The 19,589-nt window shown below is 30.8% G+C and overlaps 1 protein-coding gene and 1 long non-coding RNA gene across 2 annotated transcripts in view; one reads left to right on the plus strand and one right to left on the minus strand.

Annotated features, from left to right (window-relative positions):
- Window positions 1-19,589, plus strand: part of LOC121125564 (uncharacterized) — a 204,991-nt gene that overhangs the window by 47,124 nt on the left and 138,278 nt on the right. The window lies entirely within an intron of this gene.
- On the minus strand, window positions 1,902-4,680 carry LOC121125490 (uncharacterized). Its single transcript, XR_005866679.2, has 4 exons — window positions 4,324-4,680; window positions 3,407-4,253; window positions 2,930-3,353; window positions 1,902-2,849 (listed from the first exon to the last, which is right to left on the minus strand). It is a non-coding gene; the product is annotated as an uncharacterized lncRNA (long non-coding RNA).

Below are 19,589 nucleotides of genomic sequence, written 5' to 3' on the forward strand. Positions count from 1 at the left end.
TACATACTTATTGGTATGTAAAAAAAAAGCAGGATTAATGTGGTAATCCTGACAATTTGAAGAAGAGCAGGATAGCTGTTATGACGTTTTATTAGATTAGCTGCAAGGAGTCGCGAGAGGAAGGAATCAAACAAAAATCCCACTCCTTATGTAGCAAGCTATATATGGTCATAGTGTGTATAGATCTAATGAACATTTTGTGCAGCTTCAATGAAATATATAGTCAAACATGGTCTAACGGGCACCTGATTTCATTGTGACACAGCACTAATCAGCCATATTCAATTACCATGCAGGAATTTAATAATCTAAGAACTGTATTAAGCTTCATAATTCAAATAATATGAAACGTCGGTATGTTAATAAAGAAGAAACAAAAAATTACCGTGGTCAGTTATTAAATCATCTGTAAACAGCTTTAAGAGCTCAAGTCCAGCAAGGACTTACACTTACAGTTTCTGAACTAAGTCTCATTTTTTACTCTCCGTCTTAATGAGCACACGCACTAGTTATCACATTATACTTTGATGTTCCCTTCTCAAGATTTAAATAATAATGGTAGCTTCGGAGATTAAAAAAGCCTGTTCAGATTGCCAACTAAAAAGTATGTTTCCAGTTTCTAGGACATATTTTATACACATTATGTATTTACTTTATTATAGCTCCTGTTTAGAATTCCAAAACTAGGTGTAAAAGTATTTTTTCTCTGAAATCCCGTTTTCCCAGGATTTCTAAGTGTTTTAGAACTACTAGAAATCCCGTATTTAGTTATTTCATAGTATATATACGCTTAAACTACTTGGGTCAGGTTATGTATTTTACAGTTATACAACCTCCAATTCTATCAAAATTAGCTTCATCATTTAATATTAATATTGTTGCGAGTCAGATAAAGTTATAGAATTTAAAAAAAAAAACTGGGATCTTTGGGCTCTAAAACCAACCTGCGTATAATTAGTGATAATAATAAAAGTGAAAAAAATGAAAATAGACAGCAAAATATTAACTATTTATTCTTAAAATATTAATAGAATACTTAAATTGTATACATAGTATTGATTATTTAAAAATAAGACCACGATGTTTCCCGGAATCCTGTAATTTAAAGATAGGCTTCCTAGAATCCTGCTCAACACAAAATTTCTGAACGTACTATTTATGTACTTTGTACATAGCCTTAAAGGCAAAAAGGAATATTTATCAACCAATATAGACCGCATTGGCTTCACAAATAAACACTAATCTCTTACGAAAGTCCTTGCAGACAGCCTTGATATAAACCTAAGATATTATGGCTCATTATTCATTGAATGTTGTTTTTCAGGGCATAACCCAGAGTAAAGTATCTCTTACTAAAAGATTGAATAAATTTCTCAAAAGTTTCATGATTGTATCTAAAATGAGATTAGAAGTTCAAAATTATTTGTGAGTAAAAAATAAAACCAAACTCTCTCAGGGACCTATTTTTTATTTTAAATCTGTTTAATTTCTGTAGTTGTGATTTAATTGGATTCATGTTATTTGGGTTTTTTTCATTTATTGATTATAATGACGTCACAAAAAAGTTGACAGTTATTTATAATAGAAATGAAACCCTACGGTGAACCCTACCTGCTCGGAAATATAAGTTCAATTTGTACCATGATATTTCTTGTATCTCAAAATGCTCTTGCCCAAGAGAAGATTGCCATAACATGACAAAGCTCAATTAACCCGTTACTTAATTCACAAAATAATAAATAGGGTTATGTTGGTTCTGATCTAGAACACCGGTCTAATTAAGGTCCACTTGTCTGGCTTTAAAATAGGTAAAATATATATCTCGTGCTGTCATCTAAGATGTGTTTATTTCTTCTTTTTTCTTCTGTTATATTTAATATGTAGAATAAATTAGATAATTATTTTATAATTTAATGTGTTCGTATTATATTTATTAAGAAAAAATGAAGGACTGTCAGCCCTAAGACTGGACTGAAACGAAGAAACACGAATCCTAATTATGTATGTATATAATTTATTTATAATTTTCCTTCAATAATGTAAATTTAGTTGTAGACATTTTCCTAAATCTTAGCCGCTTAATAACAAAAATTCAATTTTAATTTTGAAAACTATTGATAAAGGGGCCATATTTTGATTGCCAAGAAGAAGATCTGTCACGTATTTTGGTTTAAAATATAACTTGGTAATGGAGTCCTCGTCCTTCTAAATTTATAAGACAAGCTTAATATTTTTATAATAGTAAAATTAATAACTCCTTCATCGGGCCAATATAGATAAAACGAGAATGATTTGCCTTTAATGTAACTTTGTATCTTTCATAGTATATCTCAAACACTTATAATAAAATACATTTTAGATTCAATTTAGTATTGGTTTTTCCATATCTTTAATCTTTAAAAAAAATTAGTATACAACTGTTTGACACTGAACAACCGGACCTTTCATGAGTTTGTAAAAAAAAAATATCATAGATCAGGATATAAAAATAGGAAATTTCCGTGGGGGAGAACTGTTGATCATTTTCATTATTGAGAAATATCATTTCTGTAAAAAAAAAATGCTATAGAAAATTAGATAAAGAATTATAAAGTGTTAAAAAAATCAACAATCAAGAAACTTGAAAAAATGATCAAAATGATTGAAATCGTGATATATTTTTAGATATAGACTCGCCCATTACTAAAAAAAAATTATGAAGTTCATTCAAGATAATGACAGAAAATTTAAAAGCCCTGGACCATTTAATGGTTAACAATTTACTGTCTCCAATCCTCGAAGAAGTATTTAATGAAATATTCAAGAGTTTTGTTCCAGACTTCATGAACATTGTATCCTTAACGTTAGTCCTAATGAAGAACAAGTCAAATTATGACATTAAAAATTAGAGACCCACTTCCCTCTTGAATACCTCGCATAAAATACTCACCGGAATATTGAATCGAAGATTTTCCAGGATTCTCCCATATGTACATTATATCGACGGATCAAAAAGGATTTATGGCGTCACACCTTCTAGAGGATATAACTCCCTCTATACTAGATGTTATATACTTATATGAATCATCCAAGTACGTTACAATTTTTGTGGACTTCGAAAAAGGCATTAGATACTCTCTCACACAAGTTCATTATCGATCAACTATATAGGTAAGTATTGCAAAATGGGATTGTTAACATGGTCTCGGCCATCATAAGAAAACTCATTATATACCGTCGACATTCCCGGTATTACTGCTAAGTTTTGTATTCAGCGTGGAGCACAGCAAGGAGATTTGCTATCACCATCCTTATTTTTAATCACGATGAATGGATTGAACGAGATTATCAACTACAACTCCAGCTTTGAAGGTCTGAAAATAAATGAAAAGTCAATGAATTACTTATTATACGCAGACAATTTTACCTTATTTCTAACGGGAACGCAAGAAAAACTGGCATATTCCATCTCCCACCGTTGAAGTCATTCAGGATTTTCTAAAAAAATCGGATCTCTCCATCGACATCGAGAAGACTTCGATCTTAACCAACTGTGACGACTATCTTAAGACAAGTGATGGTCTTAGCGAGTAATAATTTGTTAAGTATTTATCACTTATATGGATTGAAGTTTTTAGCTGCAGTGGTTCTACGCACATAAAAGGTATGCGGAAGGTGCTGAATCTCTCGTGGTTAAAACGACTCAGAAGTTCTGATTATTTTGGGGCAATTAAAATGATAACAAAAGTTTTACAACGGATTAGATTTCAATTTGCTGAATAGATCTGTATGTGTCCATCTGAAACCATTGAGAATTTTCTCCTTTGACTAGGTTCAAACAAACCACTTAATTATAATCCTTGACTGATTAGTTGGGAGTGAGTTCCTTAGCAAGGATTACTTCTGCAGACCATTATATATCAGACGGGAATCCCGCGTTGAATAGCTTCTTTCTATCCCATAGAACACGGAGGATGTTCTCTGGACGATATTTCAAAAGTAATTATCTTAGTCCTTCGATCCCTGCATTCATTACCTTAGAAGTCATTTCAAACAAAAGGATAATGCAAGCTTCGAGTGTTAGTATTGGTCGTGAAGAGAAGGACCCTTCATTAATCGCAAGGAGAAGTTTCGAACGGCTTGGTATTAGCGATGGTATGGACCATGCAAGTCTAAAAGTAATTTAGAAGAACCCATTCACACACACAAGTCAAAAATAGTTGAGGTACAGACTAGGGACGTCCTATATTTTTACAAACAAGTCCTGGAAAGATCTTTAGGAGAGATTTATTTTTATTTTTGCCTAACAGAATTGGAGACCTCTTTTCATTGTATAAAAATTACCCCGATCCTTAGGATGGTAGAGGAAGTAGTCTAGAGAAACTTTAACGAAAGACTGAGCCCCTCAGTTTGGCTCATTAGAACGTCCTCACGGTATAATGATAGGTAGAAACATGAGTGGTTTATCTCCAAAGTGTAAGATATAATATAAGCTGTGAAGTACAAGAACCAAGAACTCCCTTCTTGGTTTTGTGATTACGTCTCTGAAGCGAATTATTAATCGGCCTCGGCTCCCTCTCCATCGAAGGGGAATACTAATAACTATAAGTAATACATTACACAATATGAATATAGACTATTTAGTATATAACATTGACTTGTCAGAAGTCGCTCGCGAACATCACTTCTTGGCTGGATTACTTATCTACCGGTTTTTCTTTTTTCTATTCCTCCTTCCCTTCTCTAATGAAAATAATTACACTTAAACTTATAACGTCCAAATTTAAAAACCGAGACAGATAGTCATTTGTCATAAAGTAAACGTTGTTTGGAATCCAAAGTTACCCGGTAATGGCTATGTCCCATTATCATCAGACTAGATTCCTGGGCTCTGGAGGGAAGGTTTGTTTTAAAATCTAAATAAATCCAAATTCGTAGTAATCAAATCGAAAATTTATTAACTATAAAATAAGTTGCCCTTATGTCTTGGCTAACTTTTTGCACTACAACAAGTTAGCAAAATTCCCACGTTTAACACATTTTTTCCCCATAGTGTTTCAAAAGAAAATTTTGAAAGTAAAAAAAGCAGTGTAAATTTTGTGTCAAAATTACGTTTCTTTCTTTTTTCTCGGAATAATGTCTAACAATTCGTAAATCTAATAAATAAGAAAAGCTACGCCCTGTTAAAAAATACAAATATCTTGAAAACCAAGAGTTATACATGTGACCAAAATAACAGGTAAAAATATTTATCTCTTCTCTTCTTCTTCCCAGCCTCTTGGCCCTAGAGACGATTATAAAACTTAAAAACATATATACGAATGAAGAAAAGGAGTAACTCAAAGATAAGTTTTAGGATTAAGGAAATTACTATAAAGGAAATTGAAGATCAGCCAGTTAGTCTAATAATCTATATTTTCATAATGGATGAATGAAGAAGATTCCTAAATATTCTAATATATTATGAAAGAACTTCAAATGTTGTCTGTCGACAAGCTCTTATAAATTCTGGAGTTATTTAAGGCATTAATAAAAATATATCCGCTTTTTAATTTGTCTCTTAGTAATTAACAATATATTAAAAATTGTCGTTGTATATGGTGTATATGGTTCATAAGATATATTTTAAAATTAAATCATAATGATCTTGAAGATTTTAAGAGTACATATGGATTGCATATATGAACGGTTTTTTTTTAAATATTCTAGTAATCGGTGTAATATCTTAAACTTGGTGAAGCCAAGTAAAAGGCTGCGTCCCGCAGGGCCTAGCATAATTAAAATAGTTGAGTTAAATTTGAAAGTCTCAAATTTCAAAAAGAAAGACAAATCCATACTTTAAACATAAAATAAAAGTTGTTGCGAATTCAATGCCACGTAGCAAGGGCTAGGTGTCATTATGATCAGACCAGATTTCTAGGCTCGGGAGGGCAAGTTTGTTTTAAAATCGAAATAAAACCAACTGCAAGGTAATCAATTCAAAAATTTAGTGGTTCTAAAAAAAGTTTTGTATTCTTATTTTATGTACTGTGCTTGAGTTGTTTAAAGCCTTAATAAAATAATTTGAATTTGATACGTCCTTGTAAATGATGAAATAATATTACTTTTGAACCATTATTATAAGCCTGGCAATTAGAATCACCAATATTATAATTAATTAAACATATATTATGCTATAAACCTGTCATTTGTATAAGTTCCTAATACAACATATTAAAATATAGAAAATAGATTTATTGAGTAAATTGCCATCTAAAACCGGTCTTGTCTCGAGGGCTCACTAATTTACAACAAATATTTACTTCTTGAAAAGCTATTCTTTTGATATTCATTTTCATACAACGTATATCCATCATTATAATAATAATTAATTATCACCTTGAGCATTAATTAATGGTTGTATCTAAATTAGTATTAATACATAATCTAGAATGATCTTTATCTAAAATGATATGTAACAATATTTTTTCTAAATTAAGAGCAATTCCAAGAAATTAGGCACCAGGTATTCAAATTGTAGTATCAGTTACATCGAAACTCATTAATTAAATTAGTAAAAATATGATTATTACTTAAAAATATTTATTGTATCTATCTAGAGTTACACAGAAAAACCTGCACCAATTCATGTACATGAATTTATATATTTTATGATGCACTATCAAATATTTGAAACTTGCTAATCTACGGACAAACATACAAACACCTACTATAATATTATATTATAGACATGGTAAATAGGATGTTTTATATATTTAAACTAAGATAAACTTGCTAATCCGCGTGACGGGCGTACATACAACTATAATATTATACAGACTATAGTAGATTGTATTTTCTTTATATAGTCTATACAGGTGTAGTGCCTTGACGAGGTTGATAGACAAAAACTAGTTATAACCAGGGATCCAAGAACGACCGAAGAGAAAGGGACATGGAGGAATAATACAATTGACGACTTATAACTGAGGAACAAATTTATATTATTAGTAAATACATATTACATACTACTCTGATGACAATAAGGATCTCACACTAATTATACTAGAGATGACACATAATACTTATAATACATATGTCACAGTAGAGATTGAAATCCAGTAGAATCGTTGATTCTCCCAGGAGAATCAATAATTCTACTAATAGAGATTACAATCCTATTCTTTCCTAGGATTTTCCTACAATTTTACTGAGGGAGATAGTAGCATTTCACATCAGTTCACTAAAAAGATTCGTTCACTACTCACTTCTAAGATACCCCCCTCCCTCTAATAAAAATACTTTGCTACCATTTTTCAGAATGATTCAAACTGATTTAAAAAACCTGTATAGAATAAATATAGCAAAAATTTAATAGATTAAATTGTAACGAAAAAATTGTTAATATAAATTTATTTAATATACATTTAACAAATATTGGTGTATCATTGATTACTACATTATGCATTCTTTTGGATCAAACTGCATTGAATCCAAAGAAGTATTAAGAAATAAAAGCTTCCTGACTTTCCTTATAGACTAAAACTTCCATATTGCATGAATAATGATATAACATCTTTAACGTGTCTTCTAGTTAAGCCAATATTAATGTAAGGGTTCTTTTTAGTTATTATCTTTAGTTAAGGAAACCTGCATAACGGGTGGTTGGGATGTATTTTTGGATATTATATGGGATTTATTATGCTGAAGGAAGCGTCTATGGAAGAAGTTCGAGTAGTTAAATATTGATTCAAATCGACCTACGCGTAAAGGCATCAGTCAAATACTCTTAAGTATTGAAAAGTATCGTGACAGAGCACAATTGATTATAACTGAGTTAATTAATTGTAAATAATGCTGAATAACTATAAAGTACAAATATATGTACGAACATATAAACCATAATTTTATGATAAAAAGAGCATACAAAAGAGAAAATAAGGAACAATAGATTTCTATCAGAAATCCACCTTATTTCACAAACATTACATAACGATTTTGCAAAAAGTAATCACCTATTTAAAGAAAAGTAAATATATATACATATTAGGATGAGTTTGATTATCTAAATTTGTCTAAAAAAATCTGTTTTTGTACTGTGTAATTTTAATGAACACATTTTTGTAATTTTATTCAATTTTTGTAGAAAAAAATGACAAAAAACTATTAAAATTATATTTTTGGTTTTTGAATTTGTTTAATAATATTGATAATAATATTAGTGTTGGGTATCGGTCTGAAAATCCTAGACCGGTCTGAGACGATTATGATTTAATTTGGTCTTGACCAGTCTCATATAAATTTGTTGTCTAAATTGGTCCAAAGTTAAAACTCGTTCCAGCTCGGATCCAAAAATCAATCTTATTTAAATTTCAGTCTGGACCAATTTTAGATATAAATTATTTAGGACTTTATATGTGTTTTCAAATTGTGAACTGTTATATTGACTTTAGAATAACCACGCGATGTAACTCTAGATGTCACTCCAAGCTATTCTCAAGATTATTTATAAGAATTTTAAGAAAGGAAAAATCCTTCGGATCTTTTATAATATCCGTATGAGTTTGAGCAGTCGACCATTGATCGGATCTTGGATAATACAAATTTACCTATACTGTACCCGAATACTTCGGATCCTGATCTAAGACCTGTTCTATCTTTATTAAGCAATATATAGGCTCTTTAACTTTTGTAAAATCCCTTGGATCATTTTTAAGAGTAGTTCGAGTACCCAAAGCCAGTTCAAGTCTTTGATCTTTTCGGATAATACCTGTTTAATTGTACCGTACCAAGGTACTTTAGATTCGGATCCAATACCCCTCCTATCTTTAGTATACTTGTGCCAGCTTCTGTTCCTTCATTAAAGATATTTATGGCCTGTCGTTGTCTTGATGATGTCTTGTTGCCTCCTATTTACCAATGCTGGCCGCTTCTGTTTAATCGCCAGCTTCAAACGATCGAGTTGAGCGGGGGGAAATCGTTCGAACCACTGTTGTGTAACACGAACCAAAAGAGTATCGGCCTGGTATATATCGCAAATTTTTCTACCCGTTTTTCCCTTTCTGACTTTAAAAGAGTAAAATATGGCGAATTTCTTCCTGTGAGAGCTCTATACTCGACACACGGTAATTCAAAAGAGAACTCGCCAAGAGTAATACTGTCCGAAAGCGTTTGAACTATATACTCACACCTTAACAATGGCTTATCGTATGACCCGATATGAACAATAATTAAATAATAATATATACTAGGTTAAAAAAAAAGGCAGGAAATATGAAATTACTTTTTCCCAACCTTTGAAGAATAACATACATGTACAAACTTTTAGACTCGTACACCTATTTTTTATATATATATCATTTCGATATAAGGGAGGCTTTATCAAATTTTATCTTGATTGTACAACAATTGAGGATCTCTCTTGTAATTTTTTTTCATGTATACATTTTTTTTATATTAGTACTTACAGTAATAGTCAAGGAATATTGAGACTTATAGTTTTCTTTTTATTTAAAAAATATAAGTTCCATAGAAGAAGGGTTAATACAGTCAAACTTGTATTAAGCTGCCAGGTAAGAAAAACATTAAAAGTGACCACTTTGGCATTCCATTTTAAACTAGATTTGGTATTTTGGAACCATTCAAAAGCTGAAAATAATAAATAAAATAATATAATAATTGATAAAATTTACGTCCAATTGTTATTATCTAGTCAAAATTATATAGCCTGTAACTCCTTTTTTGTTTTCTTTTCAACAATCTATGTAAGTTTGATAAAATGGGGGTTCAGAGAAGAGGTTGTAGCCCCCTCCCCAAGGAAGGAATTTTTACCTTAATGAAGGAAAAGTTGTCGCCTTGCAAGGATTTTTTTTGGGGAAATAAGGGGAAAGCAAACGGAGTTATAAGTGTAACACCATGTTAGCCTCAGAGTAGAATAAAGTATAGAAATGCTCTAATTCCTGCCTATATCATTGCCAGATGCAAAGTTGAGTTTGTGTTTATTTCCGTCATCTAATAGCGTCTTAAAGTTAATTTAATGAGACGTCATGACAGTTATGCTGCTCTTCTGCCAAACAGTCTTCAAATTGTCAGACTGACCACGACGTTTTTTTAGTTTCTATTTAAAAAAACCAAAACATATTTGTTGAATCAATTCACAGTTTTTATAGATTACGAAATTCATGTATGGGAACTATATATATATACGAGTATTTCTATATTTAATTGAAATTGTAAAAATATATTCAATAGAACAAACACGTAATTAGTTGGGTATCAACACCAGCCTAACACAATGATATCCTAGATATTATGATTACGCCTTTTTACCTATATATTTTCAGTAGATAACAATTGATTTAATACATAGTGTAGATATAACAAATAATGTCCTCATATTTCTTCATCATTCAAGTCAACTCTTAGGTGTTCAAATAAGTACACATATAGGAAATATTGTACAACCACATATATCAATTCATTATCTTAGTTATATTGACACATCAGGAATTTCGGGTCATCTCTGAGGGGCAATTTGTGTTTGTTATCTAATCTTAAGGAGTTTTTAAGTGGAGTATAATGTGTCCATGTCAAATAAAGTAATGTTACTTCACAAGATATAATGGACCAATTTGGAACAATATACGAACCATTTATTTCTATGAACTCTGCATCTATCTATCTATGTAGCAATTATAAAGATTTTGTAATGGATTCAAAAAAATAATCACTTTTTAGAAATTAAACTTTTTCGGATTGACCTTTTTAAAATAATTTTGGTGTGTACTTCATCAAATGACGTTTATTTTTTAAAGAAAAACTATTTTTTTACTTTTTTTTTGAGAAAAAATCCTTTTGGTGTATAAATCTAACATTATACCTTGCGCAAGCTTTAATAAGAGTGGGACTAGGAAACTTGCCCTAAAATCGACCCCATTTATAATTAAGATTTTCAAATCTCAACAAATTTCCTTTTCAAGATGTTGAAATTAAGGTGTTTTAAATATTATTGAAAAATACCAGATTTCTTAATAATTTAAAAAAATAACATTTTTTAAAGTAGAGAAGTCAAAGTACATTTTTTGATTTTGATAAATTACTCAGAGTTGGTAACCCACTAAGGCCAAAAGTTTTAAATTTTCTCCCAATTTAAAAAAATAGAATTTAGATTTTTATATTTAGCATTCCTTCTACTATAAGTTTCAAAATTTATACCTATATAAAAAAAAGGAATGCCTTAAAAAAAACAACTACTGAAGAGACTTTGAATTGTTGTCCAAACAAGAGGAAATTTGATAAAACCTCTCTTATATCATAGTTATATTTCTTATAAAAAATGGATCTATGAGTTCCCAAATTTGTAAATAGGCCCCGTTGTAATTCTTCTGATATATCGTAATAAGATAAGTTTGTATCCTATTAAAAAAAATATATATATATATGTTACATCTTTTTCAAATTCTGAGATGGTCTCGGATTTGCACTTAATTTGATAAATATAAAATCTGAAATAACTTAAAAAAGAAAGACCTTCCACAATCGAAATAGAGAATGGTAGAAGAAGCAGATATATGTAGAAGTTGTGTGACTAGATTTTATAAAGTTGTTTAGGGGCTGCCAATAAGTGCTTAAGTTTGTAGTAGTAAGTAATGAACGAGCTAATTTTGGTGGAGCTGGGAGTGGACTAAAAGTTAACTTGTGCATCACTAGAATCCATAATAAAAATATGACTCAATTTAAATTTCACATTTTATGCATATTCTTTAAAAAAAAAGGTATTATATTTCGAATATTAAACGCTTGTGCCTATGTGAAACAATTTTCGAATAATTTACCTGCCACATAAGTAATTTTTTAGGTTGATTCTTAGTTTAATTTAATGAGTTATATAATTAAATGCAGAATTTATTCTAAGTGTAAAACTAGGAAAAGAGGATCTCGAGAGTCAAACCTTCTTGATGTTCCCCTACGTTATTGTTTGTGGCTTTGTGTCTCCCTCTATTATAAATATAAAAAACTCTTTTTTCATGTGACATCCATGTGATGAGCAAATGAGAAATGCAGTTTCAATATTTAAATTCATAATTTATTTTTTTTCGAAATACTTGATACTTAAGATATATACAATTTGTATATATTGTATAATTTAAAGCATCTTTTTTCTTAGAGGAAGATTTTTTTAATCTTTTGCTCTTATTTTAGAGTTTCCCCAATTCAGATACAACTTTATTTAAAAATATTTTGTGGATTTAATAATTTTTTTTTCTATTTACCCATTATGGTTCAAAATTTGGTGCCTGGAGAAACTTGATAAATATTTTTTAGCATCTAATGATTGAGTGGTTTAAATTTTGGGGTTGAAATATATTTTGCACAATTTTTTTGTTATCAGGAGTATGCTTTTAGGTGGACCATAGTTGTGGGGAGCATGGCCACAAGCCAATCTTCCTCCTGAATTGATATACCATATTCTTCTTCTATTTCTCTCTCCCCCATAAACAATTTTCCTCAAGACTGATTTCCATCCTGATTTCTTCATGTCTGAGTTAGACCAGCCAGGTTTCCGGAGAAGTTTGGAGATTAAGAGGACTAAAGGGTTGGGAATCTGATTTTGTATCGATTTTTCATCAGACCAGTCGCACCTTGAGAGCCTTTAGTCCGATATAGAAATGTACCCATGCTCGTTTTTTCTGTCCTTATCCATTTCATTACAAAGTATTCAGTTTGCAGTTATAAAATTCTCAGAATAGAAAACCGAAAACACATCTGTCCATTTCAAACGATTCCAGAGTGTTTCAGTGTCTTTACTCTTGAAGAGCCAATTAATATTTACTGGCTCATTATCATCTAGAAGTGGGGCAGATTTTTTTTATTGAAAAATATATAAGGTCCATAAAATCAAGTTTTGTTTTTTCTTTTAAATACTGTAACTTTTTCATCTTTACGCATCAAAAGCGAATTAATTTTAATTCCATTTTTTCTAATAATTATTACTCATATCAATATCTACAAAATAATTAATCATTAAAAAATACGTAGTGTGATCGTGTCATTAGTGATACTGATGCAGTGCACTATATGACGTAGATTTCTATAGTTATATGCACTTTTTTTTTTTTGAAAACGATTCTCAAAAAATTCTAAATCTTATATTAAAGGATAAAAATGTTTTTATCATTTTATCAAAAGAAATAATAATTTTAGGATAAAACTTGGAAAGATTGCGTATTCATCTAAAGTAAACGTTCATTATAAATTGCTTTACTTTGACAATATATTAACTATTTTAAATTGTGTAATTTGATAACTGCCCAATATGGCTCAAACTTTATAATCCTTCAATTTTTTTTAACAAAATGACCATTTTTGGACTATATCCCCCAATATTTCGAAAAAAAAAAAAACTACACCTAATTTTAGAACATTCTTACATAGTTATATAGATATCCTCAATCCATGTATCTCTGGGTATAGTAATACCGCAAATAATTTGTTGTATATACCCTAAATTAAAAATAACCCTCAGAAGTACATTATTCAAATAAGTATTGCGCCCCTAATTAGTAGGGAAAGAAAATGCAGCCAAAAAAAGTAAAATAATTTTCGTGACTTAATTGTAACCATTTATTGCTGATTTTTCAAAAAAGACTATGATGTCACAAAACGCTATAAAAAACTTCGTTTGTAGATCAGTACTAATACAAAAAGAGAACGACTCGATATCACCCGTCAATATTGTTAGATTTATGACCAATAACCGCATGAAATTGAGTACTAACCCATAAATAAAGATCTGAATGTTTTTTTTTAAAATTTTACCCCCCCTACGAGTACAGGTACACACTTTTGCAGAACATATTAAGGGTACCATTGAGAGGAAGGCCTATGCCACCTTCCATGTGGATACCCGAAAGGCTACCGTGGAGATGGAGTGGTCTGTCATCTCGGAGGAAGAATACATGTAAGGCCTAGGATTGAGGCCATGATGGAGGCCAAGGGTCGCCACATTGAGATTTAATTGTAATATATAAAGTCTCATTATCTTACTACTTGTACTTTTAGAGAATCTTGATAAAGTTGAGCAGGACAAATTCGTTCCCGATTCGCAAGGACACATTGTGTAGTACTTGTGCTGTTTGGTATACCGGTACTAAAGTGATATCGGGTTACTGACTCATTTAAATGTTACTCTACTAAATTTGCCCTGTCAATGATGTACAACCCCACATTTCTGAAATACCCCCCTCTTAAATACTCCAAATACAGATCTTATGGATAGCCCTCTCAGTAGACGTGAATTCCCCAAAACAACCTTTTTTATAATATAGTTTTCAGAAATATAGTTTCAAATTTTGTTACTGTGTGACGATATTCACCTGGCTAGGTATATATAGATATCCGATGGGTCAATAAGGTCCGAGGCTGACAAATGAAACGAAATTTATTTTTCAAAATTCGAATATAATTTTCAAGATGGGTTCCTTCAAGAACGATACAATCAGTCCAACGCTTCTCTAATATTTTGATGCCTTTTTTATAGCACGATTTGTCATGTCCCTCAAAATAGCCTTCACTTTTGGCAATCACCTCATCGTTCGATCCATATCTTTTTCCCAGGAGCTTTTTTTTTTAGTTCTGAGAAGAGCCAGTTATTGCTGGGGGTCAGATCTGGAGAATACGGTGTGTGCAGCAGCAATTTGAAGCGCAATTTGTGTGTTTTTGTCATTGTTTTTAGAGACTTGTGACACGGTGCATTGTTTTGATGAAACAAAACTTTTTTCTTCTTCATTTGGGGCCGTTTTTCCGCGATTTCTCCCTTCAAACACACCAATAATGCCATATAATATTCTCTATTCATGGTTCTTCCTTTCTCAATGTCGTCGATGAACAAAACACCCAGAGAATCCCAAAATACGAAGTCCAAAACCATACTAACTGACCTATGCTTTCTTGCTCGCTTTGGACCGCTTTCTCCAGATGATGTCCACTCAACTGATGATTAATTTGACTCTGGTGTGTAGTGGTAGATCCAAATTTTATCGATTGTCACATAACGCATAAAATATCCTTTTTATTCCGGTTAAAGAGCTCCAAATAGCTCTCTGAATCATCGACATGTTGTTGCTTTTGGTCCCCTGTGAGCAAACGCAGTACACATTTGGAGCTTTCTCATGGACAAATGTTCATGCAAAATGGTGAAAACACTACCTTTTGATATCTTTAAGATGTCAGTTATATCATACAACTTCCTTTTACGATTTGCCAAAATCATTTTGTAGACTTTTCTGATGTTTTCTGGTATAATCACTTTATTTGGATATCCAGAGCGTTCAGTATCACAGCTGTTTCATCGGCTATGTTTGAAGTCAGCAAACCAACGTGTCACTGTTGCTTTCGATGGAGCAGAGCCTGGACAACATTCATCTAGCCATGTTTTTGCAGTAACGGTATTTTTCCCCATCAAAAAGCAATGCTTTATCAAAATATGAAATTCAGTTTTTTCCATCTTTTTCGAAATAAAAAAAAGTAGCGTCACTTAGAGCACTGTAATTTGTAAACAAATGATAAAATTATTTTGAAATTTTTACACATGACGTATGAAGGATGGGTCTCTCCTGAAATAATATGCATTTTGTATTAGTAGTGCCATCTGTCATATGTCAGCCTCGAGTGAAGACATTTTTTATGATTTTTTTATTTTATTTTTCGACGTAGTCTTCTTGTAACTCTACACACTTCTTCAAGCAATAGTACTCAGGTTGGGACATCCAAAACTGCAACTACCGACGAAAACATCATAAAAGCCTACCAAGTAGTGGTATCAGAGCTTCTAAAAATGTCAAAAGAACGTGTTTGTCGCATAGTAACTGACAACAGATGCTAGATAGATATAAGTACAAGTGCTACAATCTTCACGTTGAGGTCGGAAACTTTTCAGACGATCCTCGTAGATATCCCAGTATACATAGAAGTGAAATTATTAGTGAGTCTGGGCTGTCAGATGTGATTGAATAATGAATGAATGTCGTGACATACCGTAACCAGTACAAAAAAAAGAAGTATTGTACCGACATGTATACCTTTAAGTTCTACAACCTCGAAAGAACTTTTTCTGAAAATCCTTTGTAATTTTAAGCATGGAAACAGGTCCATAATTCCTTGATTTTATGTAGAAATATCATCAAAGCAAATAAATAATTTATAAGGATATGTTAAATACTACATTAATTATTTACGTAGGGAATGGTATGCAAAATATAATATATAAGTATGTTTCAAAAGATAAATTGTTTTGAAAACATTTAATATTTTGATGACATTTATCTTCTCCTTTAGTATCAGACAATGATTAATTAGTAAATATATGTAGGGAAAATAGAATATAACCTGACTGAATTAATTTTATATCAGTATATTATGGTAGAGACCTGTTTATACAGAGTAGTATTTTTTTTAAACAATCCAATGATAAATTTAAAATCGCTGAAATTAAATCAAGAATTTTTTTTGTCGGAGAATCAATGACAATCGAAAAAAGTATTACGGCGGCATTTTTCAAATTTTTATTTGAAGAAACTGCAGATTTGGCGCTTCTGATTGCTTAAAGTGTCAAGAAAACAGCAAAGATCCCTCTTGTTCTAAAGAGATATAAGATAATAAATCTGATTTCCAAACCTGGGAAAAATATGTCTGATCCAAAAAATCTAAGGGTAATCCCAAATTTGGAGGTAGTGTACAAGATCATAAGTCACGCAGAAAATGATGCAAAGATTATCTCAAGTTATTCCTGAAAAACAGATAGGTTTTGTACCCAATCGACAAATTAGTGACATCTTCTTAACAATGGGAGAATTATCAGACTAACAAGAAACTGATAAACTTATTGTCCAATTGTCAGGAAGAAAAAAGGAGTATAATCAGTAATTTGGTCTACAGAAAAACTGAAACTGGTTAAATTGAACCTTAACACAACACAATAAAAAATAAATAAAGGTTATGTAAAATGGTTTGAGAAGGCTTAACGGACCCATATCAGTACATTTTCCTTCAAAATCGTCCATTAAAAAAAAAAAAAAAAGATTAGAGAAACATTGTTTCGATTGAAACAACAAATATCTGTTATGTTGTCTATCTTCATGCCATTCATTACCAATCTATATTATATTACGTTGGAAATTAAGTTACTTTAGTCTTTAATTAAGTTACTTCAGTGGTAAATTGAAGGCATTTTGATTAGCTATATGTGGGCTGTCTTCTACATAGAAGCATAATATAATTAATTACCACTAAATTACATTTGAATGTATTTTTCGACGAATAATTGTAATGTTCTATCAACAAATCATTATAATCAATCATTTGGAGGCGTCCCAAATTAGACTTAAATTAGCAAAAAAAAAAAAAAATCATAGTCAAAATGGAAGCAAAACTAAGTTTAAATTCTCAAATAAAAGTTTCAAATTGTAATTAAGATTATTTAGTATCGCACCTCATCAATACATTCAAAAACAAAGCTAAAAATTTCCAATGTATTGTATGTTTTTGTAATATTGGGTTGTATGTATATAATTTTTTTAAATTGGGATTTGTTCCTTTTCTTCAAAATTGTTTTTGTTAGCTCACTACATATATTTGTTTTAAGTTATGACATATGTGTAGCTTATATGAGCCAAAAAAATATGAATTTACCTAAATAAAAAAAGCTTTTATTCTTTTGATAAAATTATTATATTAATTATAACTCCATTAAGCTAATATATTTGTAAAGAATAGTTATATATTAACATGTCGTATCAATCTCAATGCCACTCAATCCAAACCAGTTATACCACCATTTTATAGCTCACCTGTCAAGTTTTTGAGAAATTACATTCTAAAACTTTTGTACCTATAGAAGATTTATTTGAATAAAGATTAATAATTTAATCATGAAAATTATGAAAAAACAAAGAAAAACCCAAAACTTGCAATGGTATTTATTTACTATTTTATCCTCGTTATTTGTAATTACAAGGTTTCGTTATGCAGTCAAAAGATATGTGAAACAAAAATCTCCTCCGTGCAGGTGTCAGTTTGGAGACGGCTGCAGAGATTGTTGACACTTATATAGGGACAGTCTACAACATCAAAAAGTCCATTAAAAATGGAAATGATGTTGAAATTTGTATTTTTAATCTAATTTTCTTAAATTTCTGTGAGCAACAATATGGCTGACTTCTGACCTGTCTCCATGTATCCCTCCTTCAACCCTTACTCCAACCCCTTGAATTAGCAGTTTAGAATATTTTTACGAAGAATTATCTCTCATCCATATCTAGAAGTAGCTTCGAGTTGACATCATGATATATTGGTACGCTATGGACGCGGGCTTCATCGTCAAGAGCTGCCAATCTGGTCGCAAGGGTGTTGAGACTGTTATTGCATGTAAAGTAGGACATATTGAATAAAAAATGTAGTTAAATATATCACAAATTTGTCCTGAGTTGTCTCTTCTTGACTCCATAAAAATCACGTTTTTGTAATTTAGTCATGCTACTACAAGTTTTGGGATATGTAACTATTGATTTTTATACTAGTCATTTCATAATTAACAATATATCTTAACATGAATTACTAATAATTGATGAACAATACAAAAGTTCGAAAGTTTATAGGAAAATTAATAAATTTTTAAGAACTTGACTCGTTTAGGTTTTGACTTTGATGTAAGAGTTTTGACTTATTTATAAGAATATATATGCTTTATCTTGTAGGATTTTGCCTTGGTGACAAAAATAACATTTAATAGGGAGGAAAGTAAATTCTTTAATGCATAAATTGCGTCTCCCAATGATTGTAGAGGAGATAATGCCTAGATTTGAAGTAAAAATAACTACATCCTGGCGCGTAAAAAACAACCCTAAAAAAATGTGATAAAAAGTATGATAACTTTAAGAGACTTTGCTGACAGAGATCACTATAAACTATAGTGCTCCTTGCTCGCTATTACGTTTAATTTTTTTTTAAATATGGAGGAATAATAAATAAGAGTATTCATATTTTGCTCTTACCAACATATACTTTTTTTTAGTATGACTAAAAGCAATATAGGCAATATTTTTTTTATATCCTGTTCAAATATGGCCACCATAGTAGTCATAACTCTTTAAAAACACCTGCTAACAATCTAAACATTAACACAACAATTAACCTGTCATATAATAGTTTCTATGACAAGCTAATTACTGTATTATGACACCCCTACTCATAAGTGCTCTCGGTAGTCCTAAAATGAAGCGAAAAAACGTCATACCAATGTTTCATAACATGTTTACATATTTATGACGTATTCCTGGATATACAGGAATAATTTAGAGCGCTCCCAACTTTGTCTATAAATATATACTTAGTGATTTATTGGTCGTAAGTTGAGCAATGGTATAACAGGAACATCAAATAGGAATTTTAAATTATAATATTCGTCCGGAATAAGGGTTAAATATACCTTTCTTCTCCAATTCCTCACTTTTTAGTAAGACAACTCTCTATTTCCCTCCTCAGCATCGGTTTTTGACAAATTAGATTTTAACATCTGTAGTGTTTAGTATGTAAATAAACGCTTTGTTTTTTTTCTTCCATTTTCCGCCCTTAAT

Source organism: Lepeophtheirus salmonis, chromosome 10 (assembly GCF_016086655.4).
Source record: "Lepeophtheirus salmonis chromosome 10, UVic_Lsal_1.4, whole genome shotgun sequence".
NCBI lineage: Eukaryota > Metazoa > Arthropoda > Copepoda > Siphonostomatoida > Caligidae > Lepeophtheirus > Lepeophtheirus salmonis.